Below are 17,407 nucleotides of genomic sequence, written 5' to 3'. Positions count from 1 at the left end.
TTATTAAAAACTGTGGTTGTGTCATTGAGATTTGCTTGCTGAAAGATCTACTCTATAAAAGTGGGGGATCAGCTACATCTGGAGCACTATCCAACCTTCTTGGGAACTCAAGGAAGCCTTTCTTTATGGGCTTAGGAAGTTTGCCCCACTGGCAGAAAAATTAGAGCCCCACCATGTTCCCTGGGATTTGTGGGAGGCCAGGGCATCTACACCAGCTTTGGCTCCTACAGGCAGTCCCTCTGCTGGTTCCCTGGCAGAATGGGTTTCCCTGTATTCCTAGATGGTGATAATGCAGAGGGGATAATAGTAATTTTTCCCTTGCTAATATCCATGGGTCTGGAGGGCACATAATGTGTGTGGATGTTGGGGGTATGAGTTGGCCCTGTGTATTTTCTTAAATATTTTTGCATCCCTGTTGATGCTTCTCTCTGTATGTTTTTCAAGTGCAAGGCAGAGGGGGGAGGTAGAAGCTTTTCTAAGACATCTCTTGGGGCTGTTTTGCATGTTGCTGTTTTGCAGTGTTGCTCATCTTTTTCCATGCTGGTATTTTTATTCACATACTTATGGGTCAGTAGCCTGAGTAAGTCTTGGTGTCTTCCTTGCATTCTTCTGCTGTTGCCAGGTAAGTACTGTACTACTACTCTTGTTAGATTACTTAATATCTACCAATCTATTCAAAGCCTTCTGTGTCTTAAAGCATTCATGCAAACTGCTGCATTTTTACATGGCTTTATACGCAGCATTGATTTAAATTACAAGTCTTCTGTTGTATAAAAGAATGAAAAGAAACCACTGTGGGAAACAGATTAATTCAGAATAGAAATATCTTGAAGGAAAATGCCTGTATGGATCCATGTCATAAGCACAGAACCCAAATGGGATTAGAGGAGACTGGGGTACAAAGAAAATAGAGGATCTTTTTGGCTGCCTTAAAGCCATTTAAGAACAGTCTGAGAAAGCATGCATACATGAATGAATTTATTACATAAGGCAAATGTTTCTGGGTCTGTCTTTCAGTTACCCATTGGCTCAAAGCTACTGCATGTATGATGCCCCAAAGTAATATTGGTATAGTAAGTATTAGTTTTTAAATTATTATAAACAGTTTGGAACCAAAAAAGAAATTAGGAACTTTCATACCAGAGCAAATCAATGGTCCATCTAGACCAGTAACTTGTCTCTGACAACAGCCTAAAACAGGACAAGGTAAAGCATTGCCATAATGCACCTGAACAATTGTATAAAAATATATTAAGTAAAGAAGTTTCTTTTTAACTCTAACCAGTTATCAGTTTTATTATGTGAACCAAGGGTTGCTAACTTTTGTTGTTGTTATCCCTGTCACTGTGCAGATACTGTTGTTATCCATATATGTCTAATACCTTTTTAAAATCTTACTCAGAAAATTGTCTCATTTACTAAACTTTATCTGCTGCAGCAGGTGGTTCCAGAGGTGTTGCATACACTGTGTGTGGGGGGGAAAAAGCTTTGCATTCAAACTTTTGCTTCTGTCTTCGAGTGATTGCTCATATCCATTCCAATATAGGTGTGTGTGCGCCCCGTGCACAGATTCCCGGAACATTTTTCCCTTAGCAAGCCCCGTAGGGTCGCTCAGGCACCCCCCAGAGTGCCGCGCTCATGCTGCGGTACACAGGGCGCTGCTGACCCCGCGGGCCCTCAGTTCCTTCTCTCTGCCTGTGACAGTTCCTGGAACGTCTGCCTCTTGCATATCGCAAGTAGCATCCCTTCGCATTCTAGTGCGTTTCTTTGTTAGTTGATTGTTGATAGTTTACAGTGATAGTAGATAAGCTAGAGAGTAGATAGTGCCCTTAGGGGCTACATTAGAGCCATGCCTGGCTCCACCGGCTTCAAAGCCTGCACCGTGTGTGCAAAAGTCTTCCCTGTGAGTGATCCTCATGATTGCTGCCTCCGATGCCTCGGAGAGCAGCACAGAAGAGAAAAATGTAAAATCTGCAAAGCCTTCAAGCTGCACACCCAAAAAGAGCGGGACACCCGGCCGAAGGCTATCCTGATGGAGTCCGCGCTCCGCCCGGACTCCGAGCCATTGCGATCGCTGGCGGCACCGAGCGTCTCCTCGGTGCGGAGTGCTCCGACGGCACCAGCACCGAAGTCTGCGGTGCCGAAGAAAAAGAAGCGGCCCGAAGCCGCACGCATGGACTCCTCCCTGCAACCAGTACAGCAGGGAGTGACACAGGAGATGCCCCAGCCACGTGCCGTGGAGGTTACTCCAGCACCGGCATCTCCTCGCAGGGAGCCTCCCCCGACTCCTGGGGGTGGGGGAGCGCCCCTGCAAGGGCCATCGACGCCGGAGGCTTTTGCGGCGGCATGCACCCTCATGGGCCTGCCCACGCCTCCGTCCCCCCCTCGGCGAGGGTTCCGGGACCGGCATCTTGAGGTAAACCCGAGCTGGGTTGCCCCGGTGGGTGGAGGAGACAGGAGTCAAGGTCTCCCCCCAGATGGTCGAGGAGGGTTGAGAGTGTGGGCTCCCCTCCTAGCTCCGACTCTGAGTCGTCGAGCTCCTCGACACCGCTGCACCGAGGGCGGTCAAGAGGCAAACGCGCGAGGTGACGCTGTTCCAGGTCCACCTCGTGCGGGGGTCATAGCTCCGGCTCCGGTACCTCGATACAGAGCCTCGCTCAGCACTGATCCCTAACCCCGGTGCACAGCCCAGAGCGGTCCCCGCCTCCGACGCGAGTGACGGTGCCCCATCTCTGCATCAACTGCTCCGGCACCGCCCGCTCCGGCACCGCCTGCCTTGGCACCGATCGTCTTGGCACCGATCGTCTCGGCACCGTGGAGTCGATCACGCTCTCGCTCGGCTTCACGGAGACATAGCCGTCATCGCTCCCAATCCCGAGGTGGGAAGCGTCGCTGCAAGAGGTCGAGGCGCAGGAGGAGATGTATATCCAGCTCCTCCAGCAGCTCGTCCCCCCAACGGCACTGGAGACGTCGGCACCGGCACTCCTCATCATTGTCATCTCGGGGCTGCTCACCACCCCAGGGCCGCAAACATCAGTCTAGTGGCTCCGGATCCCAGGCACGCTAGCCAGACACACTGCAGTCACCTATGCAGGCACCAGCGTGGCCCCAAGGTCCCTGGCAGTGGCCGTACTGGGGGCCGTGGGGTATCCAGATGGGCCAGGGCACCATGTCCATTCACTCTTCGGTGGCCCAGCCAGCACCCCTGCCTCTGGGTCAACCGGACCAAGGTCACCCCTCTGATGAGGGTTCAGACCCTGAGGAGGGTTCCTCCACGGGGCCCCTCCCACAGTCCTCCTCCTCCTCCCCAGATGAGGCGGCGGCCAGGGATTGTAAGGCCTCCCTCTTTGACTTCCGGGCCCACCAGGACCTGCTAAAGCGAGTGGGGGGCAATCTGAACATGGACCTTAAAAAAATGTCAGAGGAGGAGGACCCCCTCTTTGGGTCATCTGGGTTGGCAGGGCCATCATGCGTCGCCCTGCCGGTGCACGAGAGGGTCATGAAGCTTGCAAAAGCCCTCTGGCAGACCCCCTCTTCTGTGGCTCCCACCTCCAAGGCTGCAGAAAGGAAGTACTATGTCCCTAAAGAAGGATTTGACTTCCTATACACTCACCCTGCCCCGGGGACACTAGTTGTGGACGCTGTCAACCAGCGCGACTGGCAGGGCGGCCAGGGCAACACCCCTAAAGATAAAGACAGTAAAAAGCTGTACCTCTTTGGCCATAAGGTATACTCCACCGTGGCACTGCAGCTACGCGTCGCTATCCACTAGGCGCTCCTTGGGAGGTATAACCTCAACCTGTGGTCCTCGCTGCAGAGGTTCCAGTCGGTGTTGCCACCAGACCAGGCCGTGGACTTTGCCACTGTGACCCAGGAAGGAGCGGTAGTGGCAAACGCGGCATTATAGTCAGCCAGTGATGTGGCGGATGTCGCCAGCAGGGTGATGGCTTCGGCCACCGTCATGTGCCGCTGCTCCTGGCTGCAGTCCTCAGGCTTGTCCCAGGAGGTCCAGCAAGCCATACAGGATCTCCCGTTCGATGGGGCTGGACTCTTCTCAGATAAAACAGATGAGAAGCTCCATGCCCTGAAAGACTCGCGAGACACCCTAAGGTCCCTAGGGCTCTACACCCCGCAGGCTGCGAGACGCCAATCTTGGCCTCAGGCCCAGAGGCAGCCACCACCTCCACCCAGGCCAGCCCCCAGACCCGCTCAACCCAGGAGGGGTTGGGATCACTACCAGGCGGCCAATTGCTGTGACTGCCCGGGGTCCTCGGCGGGGCCCCAACAAGGGCAACAACGGAAATAAAAGGTTTTGATGGTGCGCACGAGGGTGGCACTCCTTCCTTGCCCCTGGATCTCTCACGGCCCTTTGCCCACAGGCTCCGGCCCTACTATGCCAAATGGGAAACCATCACCACGGACCACTGGGTCCTCGGCGTAGTACTCAGGGGCTATGCCATCCAGCTCATGGCCTTCCCCCCGATTCCTCCCTACCCCTCTCACGAGAAACTCCTCATATAGGAGGTCAACTCCCTCCTCCTGCTCGGAGCTGTGGAAGAGGTTCCTCCACAGGAAAGGGGAAGGGGATTTTACTCACGATACTTCCTCATCCCCAAGGCCAAGGGGGTCCTGAGGCCTATATTAGACCTCCGCCGTCTGAACAGGTTCATCAGACGCATCAGGTTTCACATGGTTTCCCTAGCCTCCATCATTCCCACTCTAGATCCAGGGGACTGGTATGCTGTCCTTGACCTCAAAGATGCATATTTCCATGTTATTATCTTCCCCGGTAACAGAAGGTTCCTCAGGTTCATGGTAGCTGGCTGCCACTACCAGTTCTCGGCCCTGCCCTTTGGCCTCTCGTCAGCCCCTAGGGTCTTTACAAAGTGTATGGCGGTGGTGGCGGCCCATCTCCGCCGCAAGGGGGTCCAGATCTTCCCATACCTGGATGACTGGCTGATCCGGGGCAGGTCCAGGGCCCACGTGAGGAACAGCCTAGCACTCACCTGCACAACATGCACCAGACTGGGGTTGCTCATCAACAAGCAGAAGTCCACGCTCACCCCGGTGCAGCACATAGAGTTCATAGGGGCTACCCTGGATACCACCCAGGCCAGAGCCTTCCTCCCACAGCCTTGATTCGAGACCATGGCCGCCATAATCGCTGTTTTACACAGGTCCCCTACGACAACAACCAGGTACTGCCTTCAGCTGTTGGGACATACGGCGGCATGCACGTATGTGCTGAGGCTGGCTCACCTCAAGCTCAGGCCTTTCCAAGGGTGGTTGGCCTCGGTGTATGTACCAGCCAGACATTCACTAAACAGGGTGGTCACGGTTCCCACCCAGGTACTGTCCTCCCTGGACTGGTGGAGGAACCCGGGGGAGGTTCTGAGGGGTGTCCCCTTCAGAGACTTGGCTCCTTCAGTGACTCTGATAACGGATGCCTCAGACGTGGAATGGGGGGCCCACATCAGCAAAGACCTGAGTACCCAGGGGCTCTGGTCACCGGACGAAAGAGCTCTCCATATCAATGTCAGGGAGCTCAGGGCAGTCCGCTTGGCCTGCAAGGTCTTCCTCAGGTTCCTGAAGAGCAGGATGGTTCAGGTCCTCACGGACAATACGGCGGCCATGTTCTATATGAACAGGCAAGGGGGGGGAGCGCGCTCCTCGGCTCTGTGCCAGGAGGCTACTCGACTTTGGGACTTTGCTGTGAGGCACAACTTCCACATCTCTGCCTCTCACCTCCCCAGGGTCAGGAACAACAAGGCGGACCACCTCAGCAGGTCGTTCTTACCCCGCCATGACTGGTCACTGCACCCGGAGGCGGTGACTTCCATTTTCCAGAAGTGGGGGGTTCCCCAACTGGACCAGTTCGCGTCATCCTGGAACAGGAAGTGCCCGAGGTTCTGCTCGCTCCAAGGTCGCGAGCCGGGCTCCCTCTCCGATGCATTCCTTCTAGACTGGACGGGGACCCTCACGTATGCATTTCCCCCCATCCCGCTCCTACCCAAGGTCCTCTTGAAAATCAAGAGGGACAGAGCGGACATGATACTGATTGCGCCAGCTTGGCTGCGGCAGCACTGGTACAGCATGCTGCTTGACCTGTCCATCGATCCACCGCTCCCGCTCCTGAGGCGCTACGACCTGCTCTCCCACGACCAGGGTCGCCTGCTGCACCTAGACCTGGACTCCCTCCACCTGACGGCATGGAGACTCCGTGGCTGACGGAGGGAGAGAGAGCCTGCTCCATACTGGTCCTGCTGGGCAGCAGAAAACCTTCCACTCAGGTGGTGTACCGGGCCAAGTGGAAGCGTTTTACCTGTTGGTCGGAGTCCCGGGGTATCCCACCGAGCGGTTTGCCCATACAGGCGATTTTGGAGTATCTGCTCCACCTTAAGCTCCAGGGTCTAGCACTGGCTTCCCTGAAGGTGCACCTGGCGGCTATCTCGGCCTTCCACCAGCCAATGGAAGGACGATCCCTGTTCTCCCACCCCATGTCAGTCAGGTTCCTCAAAGGGGTGAAGAGGCTATACCCGCAGGTCCGTGACCTGGTGCCTCCCTGGGATTTGAACCTGGTTCTCACCATGTTAACAGGACCCCTCTTTGAGCCTATGGCTACATGCCCGCTGCTCGTCCTCTCTTGGAAGGTAGCCTTCCTGGTGGCCATTACATTGGCTAGGAGGGTCTCCGAGATAAGAGCATTGACCTCAGAGCCCCCCTACATGGTCTTCTATAAAGATACAGTCCGACTGAGGCCCCACCCGGCGTTCCTGCCTAAGGTGGTGTCTCAGTTTCACTATAACCAGGATATCTTCTCCCCGTGTTCTTTCCTAAACCACACGGTTCGGAGGAGGAGCAGAGATGGCACTCGCTGGACGTCAGATGAACCTTGGCCTTCTACATCAAGCGGACCAGGCCGTTCTGGAGGTCAACACAGCTGTTCGTGGCAGTGGCGGACCGGATGAAAGACTCACCTGTCTCCACCCAACGCATCTCCACCTGGATCACCGCCTGTATTAAAACCTGCTACGAGCGGGCGAAGGTGCCGCTTCTAGGACCTGTGACAGCGCACTCAACCAGAGCTCAGGCCTCATCCGCGGCCTTCCTGGAACGAGTGCCACTGCAGGACATCTGCAGAGCAGCGACCTGGTCGTCGGTCCACACCTTCACGTCCCACTACGCCATCGTGCAGCAGGTGAGCGAGGATGCGGGCTTCGGCAGGGCTGTGCTGGCAACAGCAGCTCAACGCTGACTCCCACCCACCTCCAAGGTATGGCTATTTAATCACCTATATTGGAATGGATATGAGCAATCACTTGAAGAGAGAAAACAAGGTTACTTACCAGTAACTGTTGTTCTTTGAGATGTGTTGCTCATATCCATTCCACACCCACCCTCCGTCCCCACTGTCGGAATCGGCAGAAAGAAGAGACTGAGGGCCCGCGGGGTTGGCAGCACCCTGTGTACTGCGGCATGAGCGCGGCACTCCGGGGGGCGCCTGAGCCGACCCTACGGGGCTTGCTAAGGGAAAAAAGTTCCGGGAATCTGTGCACGGGGCACGCACACACCTATATTGGAATGGATATGAGCAACGCATCTCGAAGAACAACAGTTACTGGTAAGTAACCTTGTTTTTCACCAAGTGCATTCATCAAGTACTCTCTTTTTTGCATATTATGTGTTTGTTTCACTGGATTCCTCTATGATATATCATTCAATATTTTTATATCTTTAGCTCTTTGGAGCAGGAACTATCATTTTTCATGTTTGTACATTACTTAATACAATGGGACTCTGACCTGGTTGGCCTCTAGGTGCTACTGGATAATAATGGAATGTATTATTTATTAGTATCTCCTATTATTCCTCTCCTGTCCAATAAACAACTTTTTTTTTTTTTTTTAAATTTCTCCTTGTTTGGAAGCCTGCTCTTGTCCCCTTATGCCTGAGATCCTTCTGGTTGCCCTCTTCTGATTCTCTTCTATTTCTGCTATATCCTTTGAGATAAGAAAACCAAAATTCAAAACAGTATTTAAGGTGACGACATACCATTAATGGCAGTGTAGTATTTTCTGTATTGTCCTTTATACCCTTCCTAATTATGGCGCATTAGTTGCCACTCCATAGTTAAAATTATATTTGCATTTCAATTATAAGCTTTTAGGCTCTCCTATTAAATCACAAAAATATCCAGGTCCTCAAATCATCTTGTTTCAGTAAGCCTATTGGAGGTGCTGTTTGGTGCAGTCCATATTCCAGACTGGGGAGCTCCTCAGAGAAAGGAAGATTTTAATATTACCTTTTAAATTAACTTTCTGCAAACGATAGTACAGCCCTGACAGCCCCACCTTTGTATTAATGTATATAACTGTGGTAGTTTTATCTAGAAGCATGTTTCAGGGGTCGGGGGGAGGGTTTGTACGTTAGTGTTTCATTTCAGGTTAAGGCTATGTCTACACTGCAGAGTGAAGTCGACTTACTTAAAATCAACTTTCACCTGCCGCTTTTTAGAAGTTGCTGGAGCGTATCCACACCACACTCTTTGCACTGGGCTCGTGCATCCACACTCGCCACCCTTGTGTCGACATTCAAAGCAGTGGACTATGGGTTGCTATCCCACAGTGCAACTAGTCGTGGGGGCTGTTGGGATGAGTTTCATTGTCCCATGATGCAACACTCCTTCCCCCTCCCTTTTTGCCCCAAACAAACAGGAAACCGGTTTTCACGCCGTTTGTTTATGCCGCATGCTCGCCATTGCTGCGGAGACATGGAGCCAGCTCAACTTTGCACTATTATTGTGAGCATCACAAATACATCGCGGCTTATCCTTGAGTATTTTCAAAGGACAGCGAGAACCAGAAGCACAGGCAATAGCGATGTCACCGAGGCTGCCCTGCTACAAGACACCGAGTGGAAGAATTCCTGATTGCTGCAGGCCGTAGCACAACATCTGCAGTCTGTGGAGCGCCAGTTCTGGTTCCAGGAAACAAGCACAGACTGGTGGGACCGCATCATTATGCAGCTGTGGGATGATGACCAGTGGCTGCAGAATTTTCGTATGTGAAAGGCCACTTTCCTCAAACTTTGCGCAGAGCTGTACCTCTCCCTGAAGCGTGTGAATACTCGCTTGAGACAAGCTCTGATGGTGGAGAAGCAAGTGGCCATCGCTCTGTGGAAGCTGACAACCCCTGACTGTTACCGCTTGGTTGGGAATCAGTTTGGAGTCGGTAAATCTACAGTGGGAGCTACCGTGATTCAAGTGTGCAGGGCCATTAGTAGACTTCTACTACGAAGTGTAGTGACTTTGGGAAACGTGCAAGACATAGTGGACGGGTTTGCCACGCTGGAGTTCCCAAACTGCGGGGGGGCCATTGATGGCACGTAGATTCCTATCTTAGCGCCTGCCCACCTAGCAACAGAGTACATAACCGCAAGGGGTACTTTTCCATGGTGCTGCAGGCCCTTGTGGATCACAGGGGTCATTTTACCGACATCTATGTGGGACGCACGCATATTTAGGAACTTGGGGCTGTTCTCTAACATGTAGGTGGGCACTTTCTTCCCAGACCAAAAAATTAACATCGGGGATGTGGAAATGCCAATAGTGATCCTGGGGGATCCTGCTTTTCCCTTGGCTAATGAAGCCATACACCAAGCACCTTGACAGCGAAAAGGAGCGTTTTAATGACAGGCTAAGCACTTGCAGAATGGTGGTGGAATGTGCGTTTGGGCGTTTAAAGGCCAGATGGAGATGTCTCTTTACTAGGCTGGACATGAGTGAAAAGAACATCCCATCAGTTATATCTGCGTGCTGTGATCTTCATAATGTGTGAGAAGTGAAGGGGGAAAGGTTCCCCCAAGGTTGGGCTGTGGAGGCAGAAAGACTGGCCATCAATTTTGAGCAGCCACATGGCAGCAATACGCTCAGAGCCAACTGTGGAGCGCTTCGCCTTCGGGAAGCATTGAAAAGAAGGTTCTGCAATGAGACGCAGTAATGTTTTCTGTATGTTTTGTGCCTTTGCTTACCATCCCCCCTACCATCAATATCCGTACCCTCCAAAGCCCTCCCCAAACAAGCTATGAATTAATAAAGAGATGTATTGAAATGACGCAAACTTTTATTTATGAACATTCAAGTCGGTGGGGGCGGGGGTCGAGTGTTCATTCACAGTCTCAAGGGGTAGCGTGGTTGCTTGCAGGACAGCTGTCAGCGTGGCTGCTGCTGCTTTCTGCTTGCCTCCACCGGAGTGGAGTGCACCACATACTGCAGGCTGGCCATTCTCCGAGACCACTTGGGGGTGGGGGAGGGCAGCAAAGCCATAGGCGAAGGAGAGGGGCTGAAGTGGGATTCTGTCCGGCCGTTGCTTCTACTGAAGCTCCACAAGCCGCCTGGGCATGTCTGCCTGCTCACACATGATTCGCAGAATCTCCTGCTGGGTACTGCGATCATGCTCCTGCATCGCTCTTTGATTCTCCCTGTCCATGTTCTGGGACAAGGTCAACCACCACAGTTGGAGCTCTGTTTCAGCAGCTGTGGAGGCGTTCATGAGCTTGCCAAACATGTCGTCCCGCAATTTTTTTCCTCTTTCTGATCTGCAATAGTCTTTCCGCAGCGGTTCTGGGGCTGAGGGGGAGGGGGATGGGACAAGGCTGAGGTGTCTACAGAATGAAACAAAATGCACAATGTTGCCATTGTTAGCAGACCCAGAAAACTGACGCAAATGCAACAATATATAAAATATTCCCCTTAGTGTGCACAAGGCTAAGCCAGACCCACATTCCATTCCGAGCATCTCAGAAGGTTCGGCTCGCTGTGCCATTACAGCGATGGTAAGCCAGGGGCACTTTACTCTGCTATAGAGAGGATTAATTATCTCCAAAAAGCTCATTTCAAATGTCCTGTATAAGAGACTGACCGGGTGCCACAGTTTAATTAAGATGACCATTTTGGGACGAGGTGGCCACAGTGTAGCTGAGGACAACGAGGGCGGGTTAATAGTCTTGTCAGATACCTTTGCTAAATTATTTAAATGACTCAGTAGGCCAATAAAAAGGGGACTTGAGAGATAGAGGGTATAACTCGGGTACTTTAAACATGTGCCATCTTCCCTCGGTGACCATGTGATATCAGTCTCCTGAGGGTAACGCATGAAGAAAGGGAACATTTGCTGCACGCAGCGGGGTACCGGCCTGGCCCTTATGCTGCTATGCTCCGCCATGATTCCAACTCACTTGATTGCAGTGTGACGTGGCAAAGTATCCTACCGTTGAGGAAGAAACAAGGCTGCCCTCCCCCGAAACGTTGTGCAAAGAATAACAGATTAACAGAGATATCAACGGATGTTTCTCGGAGCATACCTCTGCACATAAGTAATCTGTTCTGGGAGTAACCCCCCCCCCCAGTAAAGTCTGCTAAACCCCCTAAAATCCTCTTCCCCCCGTTTAAAAGGGCATAACTCTTAAGATGAAAAAACTCATCCAGATGTGCCGTCCCCAAAATCATTATTGCTGTCCTGTGTGTTGCTGGACTGCTCTGGGGTCAGGAATAGGGCCTGACAGTCTGGGAGAACGGACACCCTGCTCTCCTCATCCTCCTCCTCCTCGTTCATAGAGTCCTTGTCATTCTCCCTGAACTGGGATCCAGCGGAGGTATCGATGCTGCATGGTGGCACCGTGGTGGGGCTGCTGCTGAGAATCGCATGCATTTCCTCGTAGAAGCGGCATGTTTTGGGTGAGGAGCCAGAATGGCTGTTAGCTTCCCTGGCTTTTTGATATGACTGCCATAGCTCCCTGATGTTCATGCAGCACTGCTGTGCATCCCTGTTGTGCCCCTTCTCCAACATGCCCTGGGATATCTTTCCGTAAATGTCCAAATTTATTTTGCTGGCTTGGAGCTCAGCCATAACAGACTCCTTGCCCCACAGACCGATGAGATCTAAAACCTCTGGTCGACTCCATGCTGGAGCGCTTTTGGGCCTTGCAGTAGCTATGACGACTTCAGCTACAAAGCACTCTCCACACTGGCTGCATAGGATATGAAAATTTAAATTTTCCCGGGGCATGAGGGGGAGGGGCCATTTCCGGTTTGCATGGCCACGTAACAGCAGAGCACGAATGTCTAGAGCAGTCACAATGGGGCATTATGGGTACCTCCCGGAGGCCATTAACGTTGAATTACATTACGCTCTGTCTACACTGATGTAAAATCTACCCATGAAATTCAAATTACGCGTTATGCCACTTGCAGAGGTGGTTTTATTAGGTCAACATTTGCCGCGCTTTAAGTCGACGGATCTACCATGCTAGTGTAGATGCAGGCTTTGGGGGATCGACGTAAGTGACGTTGCGTCGCCCTCTGTTGCCAGTGTAGACCAGGCCAAAGTCTCTTTACTCAAGCTGAGATAGTGAGGCTTGTTGTAGTAATCAGCTAGGGGTTGAAGCGACCTGCAACAACTGAACGAAGAGCAGCAGCCCTTAGGAAATTCCAACTAGTACAGAATTCTGCAACACAAACTACTATGAGCACATCGGGCTTGTCCTCAACTCTCTATACAGACTTCCCACAGAATATTGAATCAAGTCCCAGGTCTTGATCCTTATCTTCAAGGTGCTCGGTGGCCTAGTTCTAGCATATCTAAAAAACCACCTAAAGCTCTGGGCTGAAGACTGTTTGACAACTTTGCTTCTCATGCACAGTGAACTTTTGTACAATAATGTCTGAACAGAAGATAGTTATTTCTGGGGGCTGGTCCAAGACTATGGAAAGAACTCGCACGGGAAATAAAGACTATCATAGACCTCACCAGCTTCTGTCCAAGTGCAAGGTGCACCTCTTAATTTTGCCACAGAATAGAGTACATTTAAAACAAAACACTATACTTAACACACAGTTCTCCCCTGGGTGTGTGATAGAACGAGTATGAAAGAGAGATTGAACCAGACATGATAGATGTTAGTCATAATGTACCATTGGAAGTTGCTCAGATACTAAGGTGATGGGCGAGGTATAAGAACCTAAAAGAATAAAATAGCCCAGATTCTCTAATTACTGGGTTCCTTTGTGAATGATTTTTCCTGGTTCAAATTTAAAAGGTAAACTAATGTGTTATTAGCTCTTTCTCATGTTTCTCCTAGTTTTCAAATATTTGTCTTTTTTTAGTAGTAAATTGAATGGGATAAATCTGGCAGCTTGAAACCTGGGTCACAGGAGGCAAATTTGCAGCATTTTGGAGGTATTAAATATTTACTGGTAATGTTTTTAACTTGACAGATTTTTACCAGTACATATTTGTATAAAGCATTAACCGGAAACTCCTCCCCTAATAATCAGTGGCTATCATTATATAAGTAATGTTAAAGTGCTGTGGTTCCTCACCCTCATTATATATGTCCCCATTCTTGGGGGAAAAAACAAACAAGACCTTATGGAAACAATGTAAGATTCTTCCCCTTCATGTTTTCAACATGTCTACTTTACATTATTTAGGACTTGAATCTTACATTCTCTAAATGATAAATTCCCATGAACTTCAGTGGAAGAGGATCAGACCCAAATAAGAATTGCTTTATAAATGTCAGTTTTGTCCCCAGCCTGGATCAGAATAGAGTAAAAGATAGCAGGCTAGAAATAGACACATTATATTTGTGGAATCTGCTTGTTGAGAGTGTTCTGAAGTCTTTCCAAAATATACAGAAAGAATCTATTCCATGTAGAAAGTTCAGCAGCTGTCTCCAGCTGAGACAGTTATGGACACTGGACCTTTCAGGCCAGCTGCTCTGTCAGATTATTTTCTCACGAAATGGTCCTCACTCATATAAACAGAGGCTTCTTATTATGTCTTTTTATTTTGTTGAAGTTTTCTTATTTAATACAGGACACTCTGGCAAACACTGATATAAGATATTATGGAGTGGTGAGTAGTCAAGCAAGAGCATTCCTATCTAGAGTCGAATGTTCAAACCTTTCTAAATTGCATATACGTAGCAATTTCTTCTTCAAGTGCTGGTCCGTATGTGGATTCCATATGTAGGTGTGTATGCACGCCATGCGCTGGAGCCACAACTGTTTGAAGTAGTCTCTGTCAACCCATGTACCATGCGTGATCCATGTGGTTGCATCCAAGGTCTTATGAGGCTGCTCAGGTCGACGCCCCCTCAGTTCCCTCTTACCGCCACATAGCCAGAGTCAGAACACCTATTCTCTTCGCCTTCGAACTGTATAGCTAGAAAGGAATAAAGTTTAGTTTACTGCATATAGCTGTATTTAGCACCGTTTGTGAAAAAAAAAAAAGTTGAATGTTCAAACCTTTCTAAATTCCATATACATAGCAATTTTCTAGTCAAACGGAGGGTAAAATTTGGGCTGGAAATTTGAGGTCATTTGATCAAGGGGTTTCTGAGCTAAGTCTGATGGATGGGAGGTGTCATCTTAACTCTGCACTTCCTGTATTTCTAAGGGTTGTGCTTTTTTCTTGTAATGTTAATGATCTTGTAGTGGGTGTGTAAACGTGACTTTATCTGCATTTCCTAGCTTTCCAGCATTTGAATTTTTTTTAATTGAACTTTCATGTTCAGGAAAGGCATGAGGTGCACGGGGGACTATAGAGCACCTGGAACCTTAACTCCATGTTAGCAATCTTTTTTGTATGTGAGTATGCCAAGAATATGTTATAACCTAACTCGTTAGGAGCAAAGTAGACACACAGCCTCAGAGTAACATCTCCTTTCAGCCCCAGCTCCTGATAAATCCTTCTCTACAGACAGTGCAATGGCATCAAGGAAGATAACCCACAGGCTTTTTTGCTCAGGGCTGCACAGAAGCTGCTCTACATATAGGCAAACAAGGCAGCTGCCTAGGGTGGCAGGGGCAGCTGGGCCAAACCTGAGTGGCACTGCAACCCATATACCAGGTCACTGCTCCTTACTCAAATTTGGTCTGGTTGATCATCACAATTGAGGGATGGCTGAGACAAATGAGAGTGGGCAGCACTGTGGCTTGGTGCTTGTCCCTCCCTCCCCCGCCACTAAAAAATCCAAAGGTTCAATGCATTGCTCTAGAAAGTTTGATCTGCCCCCCCCGGGAGCGTACCCCCCCTGGTTGAGAAATTCTGTTCTAGTGGGGAGGGCAGCAAACTCTCTTGAGTGGCCTCTGGATACATGGGCTACAAAAACTGCTTTCCTGGAGACCTTTGGAAAATGGAATCCTAAAATATTAAAGGTAATATGATCCAATCTCTTTGTGTATAGAATTTAAAACCATGGTACTTATTTGATTTAAATCTGAATAAGCAGACCATCTGCATCCTACCTAGCAAAGCCACTCAGTAACATGTGGCAGGGACCTTCAGTGGAGCCAAGCCAATTTATATTAGCAGAAAATTTGGACCTATATTTTCAGAGGAAGATTATTAATTATGGGTAAGAAATTATTTGAGATTTGTTTTGCACCATTCTTCCTGAAAGCTCTCAGTGTTCTGCAAGTTAAGAGAAAAATGATGCTTACGTTATACATGCAAGTAGTCCCATTCAGGAATCATAATCACAGAAAGTAGGTTGGGCAGGGCAGAGGCAAGAAGCATTTAAACTGATACTGCTTGCCTCTTGTGGCTCTCAAGGAACAGTAACTCAAGAAGGTGGAATCCTAGATTTATTCTGGGCAGGGGAGGAGGAATCAATTCCATAATGTAACCATTTGGAGGAACCTCATGGATCATTAGTGTCATGCTGGGGACAGTGAGACTTCTAGTATTTTTCTGTGTATAAAACATTATTATTTATATTGAAATAGCAAGGAATAAGTATTTCTATAATGTCTTCCATGCAAGAATTTCAAAGCACTTCATAAACACTAATGGCTGGACTGTGGTCGACCATTAAGTGACTGCACAATGGTGAAAAGGGAATAAGCAGCTTTTTTTTAATTTATGTGGCCCACATAAGGATGAGACAAAACTACACTCCTGTCTCAAAGGAGCACAGGGACTTCTACTAAATTGCTCTGTCTCCTTGGAACAATTCATCCCAAAAGGAGTTCAGTGTTGTGACGTTTCCCCTCCCTGCAATCTGGACTGGTGTGTAGCTGTGTCCCCCCCAATTTCTCACTCCTGGGCCCTGACTTAACTAGCTTTGCTCTGTGAACCACCCACTCCTACATCCAGCCTCCTGCAAGTAATTGGTCCCTGACCTATTGAAGGAGCGCTTCTGAGCAGCCATTTATGGGATAGACCCCTAGCAAACATTCCCAGTCCCAGATGCAACCCTGGGAACTGCCATCTTGCAGGGTTCAGTTCTGTACACTGCATCCTGCAAACTCACTTACATTTGTCTGTCAATTTATCAAAGAAATTGATATGCACCAGCTCTGTCATTCTAAGTGAGATCTCTGCACACTCAATCCACCTGCAGTTTTAGATAAGACAAACAAGTTTATTGATCACAGTAAGATTTTAAGTGTATCTAAATCAGATTATTAATAAGTCAAGGAGTTAATCACAATTAACTAAAAGATAACTCTTATCCTAAACTAGGATTAATATTCCAGTCTCTTTCAATCTATGACATTATTTTACCACACAGGCTGGTTGCGATGCGTCACAACAACCCTGCAGTAATTTTATGGGCATTTCATCCCTGTACTTTATAACCAAACCTAAATGCCACCTGCAAACTTGCTTAATATGACCATCTCACTCACGTGAAATCCTATCACAGGTACAATGTAGATTTATGCTTGATTTATACTTTTTTCTGAGGTGTAACATTTTTCATTTATTAACCAACTTAGATTATAAATTAAAAGAAGAGGTGTTTTCCGAGTAGCTGATTAATCACTATTTGTGGTTAAAAAGAATGCATAGGAACAGATGGCAGGAAGACGGGAGTTAAGCAAGGGACAGATGCATCCACATTAGGGAGCTTGGAGGATAAATCTCTTGATGATCATGTCTGCTAGAGGAATTCACTTTGTTTATTTAGGTGATGAAGTATGACTAGTTACAACAATTAGCAATTGCTGTTGTGTATGTTTGGGATAGTGCCCTGTTGGATGATCACTAACTCCTATTACAAATAATTATTAGTCCTTTTTCCATAGGGCACATGATTTTGGGGGGATGCCAGCATCTGCATTCTTCATGGAAAGGATGTGTAATTGGACCCACAGAAAAGCCTCTGCAAAGTCTGAGGAAACAATGCTGTGGAAATGCCTGATGGAAAACCCTTTAAAAAAAAATATGGAGAAGGCTGACTTTAGGACCACCTTTTTAAAATATCCTTTTTTTTTTTTTTTTTTTAAAAAAGGCCACACAATCTTGGGAAGAGAAAAAGGAAAATGAGATTTAACTACTATTGCATAACCAAAATTCAAACCCATGCCTAGAACAGAAGGGCTGAGAAATAACTGAAC

The 17,407-nt window shown here is 48.8% G+C and overlaps 1 protein-coding gene across 1 annotated transcript in view; it reads left to right on the top strand.

Moving 5' to 3' along the window:
- Positions 1–571: 571 nt before the first annotated feature.
- RALGPS2 (Ral GEF with PH domain and SH3 binding motif 2) overlaps positions 572–17,407 on the top strand; it is a 304,700-nt gene continuing 287,864 nt past the window's right edge. The window contains exon 1 of the mRNA XM_067532587.1: positions 572–622. The gene's annotated coding sequence lies outside the window, so the exon portion shown is untranslated. The remainder of the gene's footprint in view (positions 623–17,407) is intronic.

This window comes from Emydura macquarii, unplaced genomic scaffold (genome assembly GCF_026122565.2).
Source record: "Emydura macquarii macquarii isolate MOO-44397 ecotype Brisbane River unplaced genomic scaffold, CSIRO-AGI_Emac_v2 contig_3287, whole genome shotgun sequence".
NCBI classification, from domain to species: Eukaryota; Metazoa; Chordata; order Testudines; family Chelidae; genus Emydura; species Emydura macquarii.
The sequence above is the reverse complement of the archived record's forward strand: the minus strand, read 5'-3'. Positions and strand labels throughout refer to the sequence as shown.